The following is a 13,909-nucleotide window of genomic DNA, read 5'->3' as shown; positions in this document are numbered from 1 at the left end:
TCTTTAGTCTGGAAATTCTGAAGTTTGGCCACAATATTCCTTGGAGTCTTTATTTTAGGGTCTTTTTCAGAAGGTGCTCGATTAATTCTTTCAACACCTATTTTCCCTTCCAGTTCTATTACTTCTGGGCAGTTCTCTTTGATAATTTCCTGTAAAATAGTATCTAGGCTCTTTTTTTCATCTTAATTTTCTGGTAGTCCGATGATCCTCAGGTTATCTCTCCTAGATCTATTTTCCAGGTCTGTTGTTTTTCCAAGTAAATATTTGACATTTTTTTCCAATCTTTCATTTTTTTGGTTTTGCTTGACTGATTCTTGATGTCTCAATGTATCAGTCATTTCTATTTGTTCAGTTCTAATTTTTAGTGAGTTACTTTCTTCATTAGCTTTTTTTACTTCTTTTTGTATATGTCCAATTGAGTTGTTTTGCTCTTTGGAATTTTTTTCCATTTCACTAATTTTTTTTTTTTTTTTTTTTTTTTAGCGAGTCATTTTCCTTTTCCAATCGCAAACTCTGTTTCCCAATTCGCAAACTCTGTTTCCCTGCACTTCCTGGGAGTTTTTTACCTTTTCCAATTCACATTTCAAGAAGTTGTTTTCTTTTTCCACTTTATCAAATTTTTCTTTTAGTGAGTTATGTGTCTTTCCCCATTTCTCTTCTAGCTCTCTTTTAAGGTTTTTAATAGTCTCTTCCAGGAGAGCCTTTTGTATTAGAGACCAACAATCATCTGGAGACTGTCTGCTATTAGTCTCTTCAGGGTTGAAAAGCTGTTCTCTTTCTGTGTAGAAACTATCAATTGTTCTTTTGATTTTTTTACTCATTTTGTTAAAGCCTGTAAGGTCTGCCTTCAGAGTCAGGAGGTTACCAGATTCCTCTGCTGAGCAGTGAAAGGTATATGGACGGGTAGCTGTCCTGCCGACTGGCTACAAAAAGCTTCGAGGTACTGGAGTGCTCTGGGAAAGAGTTCCCCACCCGAAAGTAACTCAGGCCTGCAGGGCTGGGCTGGGAAAGTGCCTTTCAACGAACCTCAGCTGTGTGAGATAACGACTGCCCTGGGGCTAGACACTTAGCAGTGAGAGTTTCACTGCCCCAAGCCAAACCCTGCCCCGGGGCTATGGGTATTAGCAGTTGAGCAGTGAATGGATTTGCAGGGACCGGAAGTGTCTGCCCGGGAAGTGCAGTTAGCTGGGGAGGTTCTATTGCCCCAGGCCGAGCCCCCCACACTGCCGATTAGAGGCTGCCCAGGCTGTGTCCCACTGTCGTGCAGATTAGTAACTGTCCCTGCAAAAGCCCTGAACTGCCGGATGTGACCACAGGGCTGCGGTAAAGTCTGTCTGAGTCACTTCCGGGTTTGAGGGGTTACAGCCAGATCTCATTAGGTTCTGGCGTTTTTTAGAGGACTTTCTGTTTTAGGCTTTAATTTCTCTGCCAGTTTACTGCTTTGTAATCAAGCCAGAGCAGTTAGCCTATTGCAGAGTGGTCTCTATAACTTCTCTAGCCACAGAGATCACCCCCGCCCCTGGTCTGCTCAGGACGCTAGCCTCTCGCTGCCTGTGCTAGTCTGTTCCTGGCCCCTCAGGACAAACCTTTCCTGGCGAGCTTCGGGATCGGCTGATAAATTGTAGTGCTTCTAATCTTCATGAATTTAAGCAGTAAAGAGTTATTTTTGAGGCTGGATTAAATAGTTGGTTATGAGGGTAATGAGAGGAGCTTAGAGAGTCGTGTGTGCCTGCTCCACCATCTAATCTATGTAACTCTTGATTATAACCCTTTCTAAATAAATCATTAGATTAAGCACTACTTGTGCTTAAGAACTGATTTTTTCCAGTGAATTCCAGTGAAGCAGATAGACTTTTGATATTCTTTTCTCTCATTATGTTTCTTATTTGTGTTTTAGGTTATGCATGTTTATTCTTGTTAAACATATTTCCACGTCCTATAATAAAATAAAAATAAAAGTCACTTTCAAGAAAGCACGATGAGGAGAAATCATTCCTTCAACCTTCCTAGTATCTTATATACTCTGTGACTTAAGGAATTCCTCACTTCTGTCTAAACTAAATTCTTATTCTCTTCCATTTTTTAAAAATGCATTTGATTTATTTATTTAATATTTTCCCCAGTTGCTTTCCAAAAATTGTTTATATTTGTGTTTAAACTTTTTGAATTCTAGGTTTTCTCCCTTATCCCCACCCCAAATTAAGAAATCACATGTGAGCTTATGCAAAACATTTCCATAAAAATCAAATCGAGAAAGAATACAGATTTCCCACTCTAATAAAAATAAAAGCCCTCAAAAAAAAAGTTCAAGAGAGAGAGAGAGAGAGAAGGATTCAGTCTCTGTTTAGAGTTTTGTTTAGACAAAAGCATTTCTTATCTGGGTATGGATAGGATTTTTCATCATAAAATTTTCAGAGTAATCATGGATGATTTACTACTGAGAATAACAAATAGTTATTTTAGGTGGTCATCCAAGAACTTGCTATTACATTGCATACAGCACATTTCACTTTGCTTGAATTCATGGAGGAATTTCCAGGTATGATTTTTTTTCCCTGAAAACATACTGCTCATCATTTCTCATAGAACAATAATATTCAATCACAAACACATACCACATTTTATTGAGCCATTGTTAATTTCTCTGATCCTTTTGGGATGGTGATGGGCATCCCTTTGATTTCTAGTTGTTTTCCTCTTAGAGAAGAGCTGCTATGAATATTTTTGAACATATAAGTAATTTTTCTTTTGGAGGGGAATCTCTATTGGTATTCATGCATGGTAGTGGTGCTGTTAAGATATGCATGAATTTATAGCTCTTTGGGAAAAGATCATATCTTTTGATCATTTGTCAATTGGGGCATGGCTCTTACTATTTTTTAAATAAATTTGGATCAGTTTCCTGTGTTTGAGAAATAAGACCTTATCAGAGAAACTTTCATTTAAATTCTTCTTACAATTACTATTGCTAACTGTATTACCGCCCATATATACTCTCTCTCCTTTCACCATATCCCTCCTTAAAAGTGTTTTAGGACTGACTATTCCTCTTCCATTATGTCCTCTCTTTTATTACCTTTTCCCCCTTCTCATATCCTATAGCCCTCTTATCTTCCTGCAGGGTAAGATACATCTCTGTATCCATTTTGAGTATATATATGTTTATTTATTTCCTCTTTGAACCAATTCTGATGAGAGTAAAGTTCACTCACACCCTCTCTTTTCCCTCTTCAATTCTGCTGCAAAAGCTTTTTCTTGCCTCTTTTTTATAGCAGATAATTTGCACCATTCCACTTCTCCTTTTCCCTTCTCCCAGTACATTCCTCTTTCCCTCCTTAATTTCATCATTAAAAATGATATTATCCCTTCATATCCACACACCTGTGCCCTTTGTCTATATGTACTCCTTTTAACTACCATAATAATGAAAAATTCTGAGTTACAAATATCATCCTCCCAAGTAGGGATGTAAACAAATAAACCTTATTAAGTTCCTTATGATATCACTTTCCTGATTATTTCCTTATCCTTCTCCAGAGTCCCATATTTGAAAATCAAGTTTTCCATTCAGCTCTGGTCTTCTCAACATGAATACTTGAAAATCCTCTATTTTATTGAATGACCAACTGAGAACATCTTTTCCTCTGCTGGATTATACTCAGTTTTGCTGGGTAGGTGATTCTTGGCTGTAATCCTAGCTCCATTGCTCTCTGGAATATATTACAGTGCTCTGGTTCTTTAAAATAGAAGCTGCTAAATCTTGTATTATACTGACTGTGGCTCCACTATACTTGTATTGTTTCTTTCTGAATGCTTTCATTATTTTCTCCTTGACCTGGGAGTTTTTGGAATTTGGCTATAATATTCCTGGGAGTTTTTGTTTGGGGATTTCTCTGAGAGATGATCAGTAGATTCTTGCAGTTTGTATTTTACCCTGTGGTTCTAGACTACCAGGTCAGTTTTCCTTGATAATTTCTTGAAAGATGCTGTTCAGGTCCTATTTTGATCATGACTTTCAGGTAGACCAATAATTTTAAAATTATTTCTCCAGGATCTATTTTCCATGTCAATTGTTTTTCCAGTGAGATTGTTCACTTTTTTTTTCCTTTTTTTTTTTTTTTTTTTGGTTTTGCTTCATTGTGCTTTGATTTCTCATAAAGCCGTTAGCTTCCATGGGCTTAATTCTAATTTTTAAGGAATTATTTTCTTCAGTGAGTGTTACAAGAACCATCTGCTAGTGGCTGCTGAGGATTTTATTCTGTCTTGCAGAATAGATCCCCTCATGTGAGAAGATTATAATGATACAAGGAGACTGAGAGGCAGTTGCATTCTCTGAGCTCTCTCCTCTTCCCTCTTGCTTCCAATTTATTTCATTCCCAATCCACAAGCAACATTAGCATCAGTAAAGGCTGCTTTGCAACTCCTTCAGGGGTGTTATGATTCACACTTGTGGGGGCTTTCAGAGAATTGGCCTGCCTCTTCACACTTCAGCATGGTCCTTAACAAGTGAGTTCTTGTTCCTCCTTTCCCCCATTGGCCAATTTTGCTTTTTGGAAAGTAGTCTTCTCTTCATTAGTTTTTTTGCATGTCCTTTTGCACTACTCTCAATTCTTTCCTAATTTTTCCTCTATCTTTCTTATTTGATTTTCAAATGCTTTTTGAGCTCTTCTATGGCCTGAGCCCAATTCTTATTTTTCTTGGTGGTTTTGGGTGTAGGACCTTTGACTTTGTTATCATCTTCTGAGTGTATATTTTTATCTTATTTGTCACCAAAATAACTTTTAGTGATCAGAAACTATTTCTATTGTCTGTTCATTTTCCTTGTCTATTACTAAACTTTTAACTCTTTGTTAATGTAGGGCTTTATTTACAGGGGCAGGTACTGTCCCAAGATTAAGGGATTTTGTACAGCTATTTTCAGAGATCCTTCTAGGGACATGACCACAAGTCCTCTTCTTAGGAGTTTCCACTCCCCACTGTAGCTATAAGATCTAGTGTGCTAAAATAATAGAGTCCTGCTTTGCTTAGTCTGAGACCAGGGCTGAAGAAAGGGCTGGAAGTAGAACCTTTGCTGTACCTACAGGATTCCCATCCTGTTGTTACAACCTTCTCAGCGGATGACCCTGGGCTGAGAGCTCCAGAACACTCCAGCACTGCTGCTGATTCAGAAGTACTGCCTTGCTACTGGGGCTTAGGGTGGAGCAGGTACCCACACACTGTGTTCATGTGACTTACACTGGAATTAAATGTTGGGCTCCCAAACTGGTTCCACAGACCTTTTCTGCTGACCTTCCATTTCCTCTTTGGTGTCTCTGGACTAAGAGATCTGGAAGGCACAAGGACTACTGCTGATACAGAGGTCAAGCCAGGGTTTGGGCTGGAGCCAGGTCCAGGACTATCCTAGTGTGGTCTGTACCACGACTGCATGCTAGACCCCCTCCCTGATGTCACAGAACTTTTCCATTGACCTAAGCTGGACAATGTTCTGCTCCATCTTTTGGGTATTCTGGTGTTCAAAAATCTGTTTAGGGTCATTATTTGAAGGAACTTGGAGTGGTTTGGGGGAGAGGTTGGACAAGTTCATGCATTTACTCTGGCACCTTGGTTCTGCCACCTCCCATGTTCTAGCAATCTTCTTTCTTTTTCCTCATCCATTTGAATGGACTACATAATTTTATAAGATTTTCTTTTGAATTTTTCATGGAAATATAAGAATTGTATGATGTGACAAAGATTGAGATAAGTAAAACCAGGAATGCTAGAAAAAATTAAAAATACAACATTGTAAATAAACTATTAAAATGTGAAGGGCTATGAATTTAGGGGAATTATATGCTGTGATCAAAATGTAAATTCATTTTGATTAGTAGGAAAAACTACAGATGGAAATAAGCATACACATATGTACCTACTACAAAAAATGAAACATACCATTTGAATTTTAACATTTAAATAATCTTTATTTATCCTCATTTAAGGAGCACAGGCAAAGCTTGTGTGGGATGAGATGAAGTGATAATCACTTAATTATCCTTTATTTTTGTTTAGTGAGACATTACATGCACATACTAATCATAATTCCCCAGTCTTTTGGAGGATATGTTATAGGTCCTAATGGACAGACAATTTTATACACATCCAAGCCCATAGTCTTCAGGTTTCTGAATTTCCTGTTGTTGCTTCTAAATATATGAGTAGTTATTTCAATGTTTCCTTTTTAATGCTATATGTTTCATTTTATGAATTTTTAAACATTGTTTACCTATTAAAGGATTACTCTCTAGTTGCCAAAATTACCTGAAGTAAAAGAAACATATATTGGGATGTCCTCCACAAAGTCTCAGAAAACCATGGAAAGAAATGCTACTGAAAATAAGATTTCTCTTCTGAAGCCACACCATGGAAAGTTCTTGTCCTATATATTTTTCTCCAAATAATTTTATAAATTCATAAAATAAAATATATAGGTGTTTCCATTCTGTTTTATCATTTCAATTTGGGCTTTTCTCTCCAAATAATTTATTTCTCTTCTAATGCAATCTTTTGTATTTGCTTTATATTTTTTAATTATTTTGTTTTTCTTTTATTAAAGCACAAATTCAGCTCATTAATCTTCTTTGTAAATTTTGCTAATATATAATAGTAGGGATTTTCCTCCAAAGAAAATTTTAGCTTCATGCAAGAATTTTTCATATATCGTTTCAATCTTATCACATTTTTTTTCAAATGATTATTAATTGTATCTGACATTATTTAACCAATTCATTGTTTAGGACTTCATTGTTAAGTGTCAATTTGGGTCTGTGTCATTTGTATTTCTTGAATGCAATATCTAACCCTACATTTAATATATTTTTTTAATATTTTGTTCATTATGACTCTCTGGTATAATATGGTTTATTTCATTTAAAGTGGCTCCTATAACTACTGAGTTTCTTCCATTCAACCTTAGTTCTCCTAAGTAGTCAATTGTAATTACCTGCCTTCTCTTTTTCAAAAATTATTATTTTGGTGGTTGTATGTGATTTCTGTTGTCTAGGATATGTGAGAAGCAAATTATTTTTTCAGGTCTGATTTTTCTTTCCCTTTAGGTTTTTAAATGCATCATTTTTAATTGAATTTCTATCCTTTTTTTTTTTTCATTCATAGTTAGGCTTGGATTTTCAGGGTACCTTAGGTTGTATCTTGAGCTTCTTAACTCTTTTGAAAATTTTTTTTGTTTGTTTGTTTGCTTGTTTTCCATTTTTTCCTGTGGTTTCCTGTGGATGAAGAATAGTTTTATGTTATTTGAATTTTTTTACCTTTATATTTAAATGTCTTTTTCTTAATTTCTTGTAGCCTTTGTGGTTTTAAACAAAACTATTAAATTTTAAGTTCATAGTATTTTTTTTTGGAAGTCTATTCATTCTTTTGATTGCCATTTGATTTTCTATATACAGAAATTCTTAGTAGTTTTCTTACATTATTTTTCACATTATGATGTGCATTTTTCATTTATTTATATAATATTATCATTTAGCTATGTTTGATACTTTATAATCCTAGTAATCATATATTTCATGATTGTGTTCTTTTTTTAATTAAAGCTTTTTATTTTCAAGACACATGCATAGATAATTTTCAATATTCATCCTTGTAAAACCTTGTGTTCCAGATTTTCCCCTTCCTTTCCCTTCTTCCTCCCCTAAATGGCAAGTAATCCAATATAAGTTAAACCTGTGCAATTCTTCTATACATATTTCCACAATTATCATGTTGCACAAGAAAAATGAGATCAAAAAGTTAGAAAACATTAGAAATAAAACAAAATGCAATCAAATAACAAAAAGAGTGAAAATGCTATGTTGTAGTCCACACTTAGTTCCCTCAGTTCTCTCTCTGGGTGTAGATGGCTCTCTTCATCACAAGATCATTAAACTGGCCTGAATCATCTCATTGTTGAAAAGAGCCACATCCATCAGAATTTATCATCATATAGTCTTGTTGTTGCCGTGTACAATGATGTCTTGGTTCTGCTTATTTCACTTAGCATCAGTTAATGTAAGTCTCTCCAGGTCTCTCTGAAATCATCCTGCTCCTCCATGAGTCTTTATTTTGCAAAGATATAGTAGTTTACAAATTTTCTTCTCCAGTAAATCACAAGAAGAACTTTTTTTTGTGGGGGGACCCACTAATAGATTGGAAGTTCCAAGGGAAAGACACTGTTATTTAATATTTATATGATTTTCAGTCCCCAGCCCATTGCTATTTCCATGTTTGGCACTTGATAACTTTGTTTAATTCCTTTGAAAGATCCTACCCTTCCTTCAGATATGATACACTCATTTGTTTTATAAATCATTTGAAATTCAATGATGGAGGCTAAATAATTTATTCCAACTGAAGAATTTAGCATGAACATCTAGCAGAAATCACTGGAACCCAAATCACTTGCCTTCTATAAAGACTCTACTAATAACTAAATGTACAAATTAAATGAACAAGTGTTCTCACTAGTACAAGATGATACAGTTAGCTATAAGAATGTACATCATTTCTATAGTTATTTTCAAATGTTATATTCTGTATGTGTCTATAACTTTTTAAATTTTCTAAAATACATACAGTTTTCATCTCATTTTTTTCTGATAACAGCCTAGTGAGATAGAAGGTATTCTGATCCTTATTTTACAAATGAAAGAATCTGAAGCAAATCAAGGTTGGATGACTTGCTCATTGTCACATAACAAATGGACAGAAGTTTACCTAACTTAGGAATTTTTAACACTAAATCCATGCCTCCTATCATTCTTTGGGGACTTGACTGGCCAGTTCAAATGGGAATAAGGATATTAAGAACAGACCATTCACTATATATGGGATCCTTTAGAATATGGTTGATATTTCCTTTATTTTTTGTTTCTGCAGCATAATACATAGTGAGCATGGTGAACATTCATTATAGCAAACCTTTTTTTTTTTTTTTTTATCAATCAATTTTGAAGAGTTACAGAGGAGTTTACAAATTTGGCATTTGTTCAATTTTTGAGATCTTTAAAATTAAGAAATTACCCCTCCCCCTTACAACTCAAGTAAGGATTAAGCTAAATGATTTCCAAGGTCTCTTACAGATAAGAGAATCTATTATTCAAAACATTCTTACTTGAGATTGTTATTGTTTAAATATAATTTTTCATTATGATTAGCCCACTTTGAACTTACTATAGATGAAACATAAATTCAGCCATTTTTTTTTTTACTACTTATATTCAGGAAAGGATAATGATATGAGTATTGACTATATATGTATGTACAAGTATGTACATACATATATAGTCAATACTCATATCATCACATACAATACCATATCATACATATACAGGTATGTATATGTGTATATTTATATACTCATACATACATATGAATATATACTATATTATACATACATAAAATTATATACTATATATAATTATAACTATATTGACATTATATGTAATATAATTATATAACTATAAATATATGCTAATTATAGTAGAAGTCAGTTATAAATAATATAATTATATATTGCAAATATATAACTATATATACTTATAACTGTTATATATCATAATTGTATATGTACTATATATATTAGAACTGTTAAATATATTTTTGTTTAATTATAATTTTAACAACATTTTATAACTATATTAAACATTGTAATTACATTATAATTATATATAATATATAGCTATATTATAATAATTATATTCATGAATTTATATATGCTATATATATATATGCTTTATATAAATAGCCACAAATATAAGTATTTCAAATTTAAATCAGAAAATATATTTTAACAAGAAGATGACACCCTTAATCAAAGTAATGTTATTATGTGCTTTAAAAAGGCCATGAGGTATTAAACTCAGGATGCTGCCCTTATGAGGTTGTTTTAACTGACATCTAAGTATTTTAGACATTGTTAACCCTCCGAACTTGCATGCACAGGAGTTACCAAAAACATTCCTTCATCATAGCCTAGAAGTGTCCCCGAGGCCTGGTGTGCCAAACTTTGATGTTTATAATTTGTATCTTGGTGAATGCTATATAGCTCCACCTGTGTCTCTTGGCAAAGATTCTGGAGGGGTTTGCCATTTCTTTTTCCAGCTCACTTTATAGATGAGGGAACTTACATCTACAGGGTTAAGTGATTTGTCCAGGGTCACACAGTTTATAAATATCTGGGGCTGAATTTGAACATAGAAAGATGAGGCTTTTTGACTCCAGGCACAATATTCTCTCATCAAATATCTGGTTGCCTGGTCATATCATATATCTGCTCAATAATTTTTAATAACTCCCCAGTCAGTTAGTGAAGTTCTACATCTTTTCCTAGTTATTCAAGTTTCTGAATCATCTGATAACACTTGAATTTTATTACCTTATTACTTCTTTTCATTCACTCAGTGCTCCAATCAAACTGGACACTTCATTTTCTGTCTTCTAAATATTCTCCATAATAGCTTTCTCCATGAACTTTCATCCCCTAACCCTCTTTTTCCTCTTAAATTCTAAGCCATTCTGTGAAGATTGATTCCAATTTTATTTGTTCCTTAAAACTTTCTTATTCCTCTATGGGTAAGGAGTTTCCTATTGGTTCTTAAATATGTTTGACACTTTTTAAATTCAAATACTATGTATTACTTTTTAGCATTACCTAGGTATCATTCTTTTCCTACATATTAGTCAGTATTTTCTTTGAAGACAAAGACCATTTTTATCTAAACTCCAGGACTAAACATACAATTGTGTACATTTAATAAATGTTTGAGGAATTTAGATTTTAATTGGAACTATCCCTTTCAAGTATATTTATTTGTAAAAAAGTGATGCTTTTAATTCTAGGATTTCTCTTCATACCTTTATCTTTACTTTTCTTTGTGTATGTTAGGATTGGGGGTTCAGGGAAGGGAGTAAAGGGGTTGTGGAATTGAATCTATGATTTTATGCTCTAGAGAACTCTGTGGTATGGAACTTTTCTGCAAGAATATAGATAACCATCTTGTATGTAACCTATACTTGCTGATTTACACATAATTGTGTATGAAAAATGGGACATGAATCCAAGGTCTCCTGATTGCAAGGTTAGTTTTCCATACATTATGCCATAACTGAATCTTTCTTTGTTTTTATCTTTCATTTTCACTTTTCATAAAGACATTAAGCATCTATTATATTTTCTTAATAAACATCAACCTATTTTTTCTACTAGCAAAATTACACTCCTACTTTGTAAAATAGATTCATTAAAAAATCAGATCTACCCATATCCTCAAATCCAGCATTAGTTACCATCTGTAAAAGAAAAATATTCTGACTAGCATCAAGGACCATAGGGAATGTGAGTTGCCTGCTTCCAGCTGCATTAGACATGATAAGGGGAGATTTTTAGAGTATCTATAATATTTCTTGTCTGGTACACAAATAAAGTTATTATGGTCTGGTTATTTGTTATCATCCTCAAGGGCAACAGAAGCATTCATCAAAATACAGTTCTCTTAATACCAATGTGAGAATGCTTACATAACATCATATGAAAAGTACCAGGGAAGACATTTTGTTCTTTTTGGACCAGACAAATTTGCTAAAGTGAATTTGATTCCTTGAGTTGCATAATACCAGGGTTATCATTATTTTTTAAGTATTTATTGAGTTTCTAACTATAGGAACACTCTAATGTCTCATCAATGCTGATAGTATGTTGCTATGGGAAAATAGCCACTGCTTAATGTATACAGTATTCGGTGCTCTAGTTTGAAAATAAAAATTGTGTAATACATAAAATTCAATTAAGGTATTCTTTATAACTAATTAAAATCCCATAAGATGAAACTGACTAAAAACAGGTTCTAGTTAAATAAATATATCCATAGAATGTTTCTTTTGTATTTTAAGTGTTTTTTTTTAATTCTGTCTAACACATTGGCTTTCCTCTTCCTCTCCTTTTTCATCTCCTTCTTTTCTACTGCTGTTTTTCTGAGTGTCTCTTTCATTCTGTGTGTCTCTTGCCTCTATCTCTTTCTATGTGAGATTCTATATGCTGGGTCTATCTTTGTCTCTGTCTTTTTCTCTTCCCTTTCCATCCTTTCTTCTCTTTTGATATTTGTCCTTTTATTTCCCTGTGTCTTTCTCTTTCCCTCTTTTTTTCTTAATTCTTTTCTATACATGGTTTCTTTTATTTCTAATGTAAGGTTTTCCCCTTCATTGCTTCTGCTTTCTTCTTAGTCACAAGTTTTCCTTTTCATCTCTTTATAAATTCCAGTATCTCATGACTCATATATAGCAAACTTAATAGAATTTCACTTTGCCTATCCAATACTTATTTGATCATAGTTCAGTCATCAGAGAACTCAATGAATGCTTTCAAAAATAATGTCAATTCAAAAAGAACACTTTTTTATTTCCATTTCTATGTTTTCTTCTTTATGGAATAAAGAAGCCACTTTATAAACTCTAAAGTATTATTAAAAATACAAGATACTTTCACTGTCATTAATAATGGTAATGTTATTGTTGAATATTGGATCCAGAATTAGACCTCACATAATAGAAATAATCTTCAAATGAAAATAAGTGCTGTTGAGATGTTTCTAGTTACTTGGTTGTGACTTTTTGATCAAAGAAATTATTCTAATTCTCAATAATTAGTTTGAGGTTGGTTTTGCTACTAAGAAAAGTAAAGGCATGCTAATATATCTAATAATACCTCCTATCCAATATTAACCACCATTTTTAGCACAGTATTTTATTGTTCTAACTTTTGGTGATAAAGTCTTTTTTCAAACTTCAGAGACAAGTACTAATTTGATTTTCTTCACTTCCAAAAGAGTAATTCCAGTGATACTGAGAATTTGCTCTCATTTTACCCTTCTGACCTTGATGCCTGATTTTAAATTTCTCTTTTTTTGTGATCCTATCACCATCACCCTTTGCTGGCAGGTCAAAAGAACTGCTGCAGGATTCACAGCAGTATATATCTTTTCTCATGGGATTCAGCTGCGCAGGACTCACAATCTCTTGCCTGCAGCATTGAAAACTAACAAACTTGCTGCTAATGTGGTTACAAATCTTGATCCAGCTGGTGGCCTCTTCTCGGACAATAAAGGTTACTATGAGCCCCATGGCAGCACTAAGAACTGAAACCACTCTCTCCAGCACTTTAGACTCCATATGCTAGCCCTTTAACCTCCATTCGCAAGCCTCTCACCCTACTCCCCCAGACATATGTTTCTCTCTAAACATAGTTGTGTTCAGCCTCTCTGTCTCTGACTCACTTTGTATTTATTTCTTTCTTTCCAAGAAAAATAATTACATAAATTATATTTTTGAAAATCATCAATATTTACAATTAATATTATCTTTTTAGATAATTGTTTTATGCTTCAGCATAGGATCAGGGTATTATTGCTTTCCATTCTATTTAAAGTTTCAGTTAACTTGAACAGATCTTCTGGAATATGCTAAAAGTTGGTTAAAACTAAGAAACAATAACTCACTTTTGAACTACCGGAATAGCAACTAAAAAAGTACATAGGAGAACAAATATTTAAGTTAGTTTCATATAATTACATGATTCAAATTAATTCCAATGTTCCAAATGTATTTTAATAATATAAGCACAATTTATAATAAAGCAAGATCTATTTTTCTATTCAATATTTTAAAATAACCAAATATTATTTTAAAAGGCAAAAAAGAAATATAATTAATCTATGAATCTGAAAACTATCAGTAATTAACAGTAAAGCAACAGCTCTTAGGAGCCCTTTTTTTTGGAGAAATGACCTATTCTTATAACATTTTATTTATATTAACATATTTTAATAATTTATTGGTCATTCTGTGTGTTTATTTCTTATAACCAATCATTTTAGATGGATTTAGA

The sequence above is a fragment of the Antechinus flavipes genome, chromosome 1 (genome assembly GCF_016432865.1).
Source record: "Antechinus flavipes isolate AdamAnt ecotype Samford, QLD, Australia chromosome 1, AdamAnt_v2, whole genome shotgun sequence".
Classification (NCBI taxonomy): domain Eukaryota; kingdom Metazoa; phylum Chordata; class Mammalia; order Dasyuromorphia; family Dasyuridae; genus Antechinus; species Antechinus flavipes.
This window is presented reverse-complemented; position numbering follows the sequence as displayed.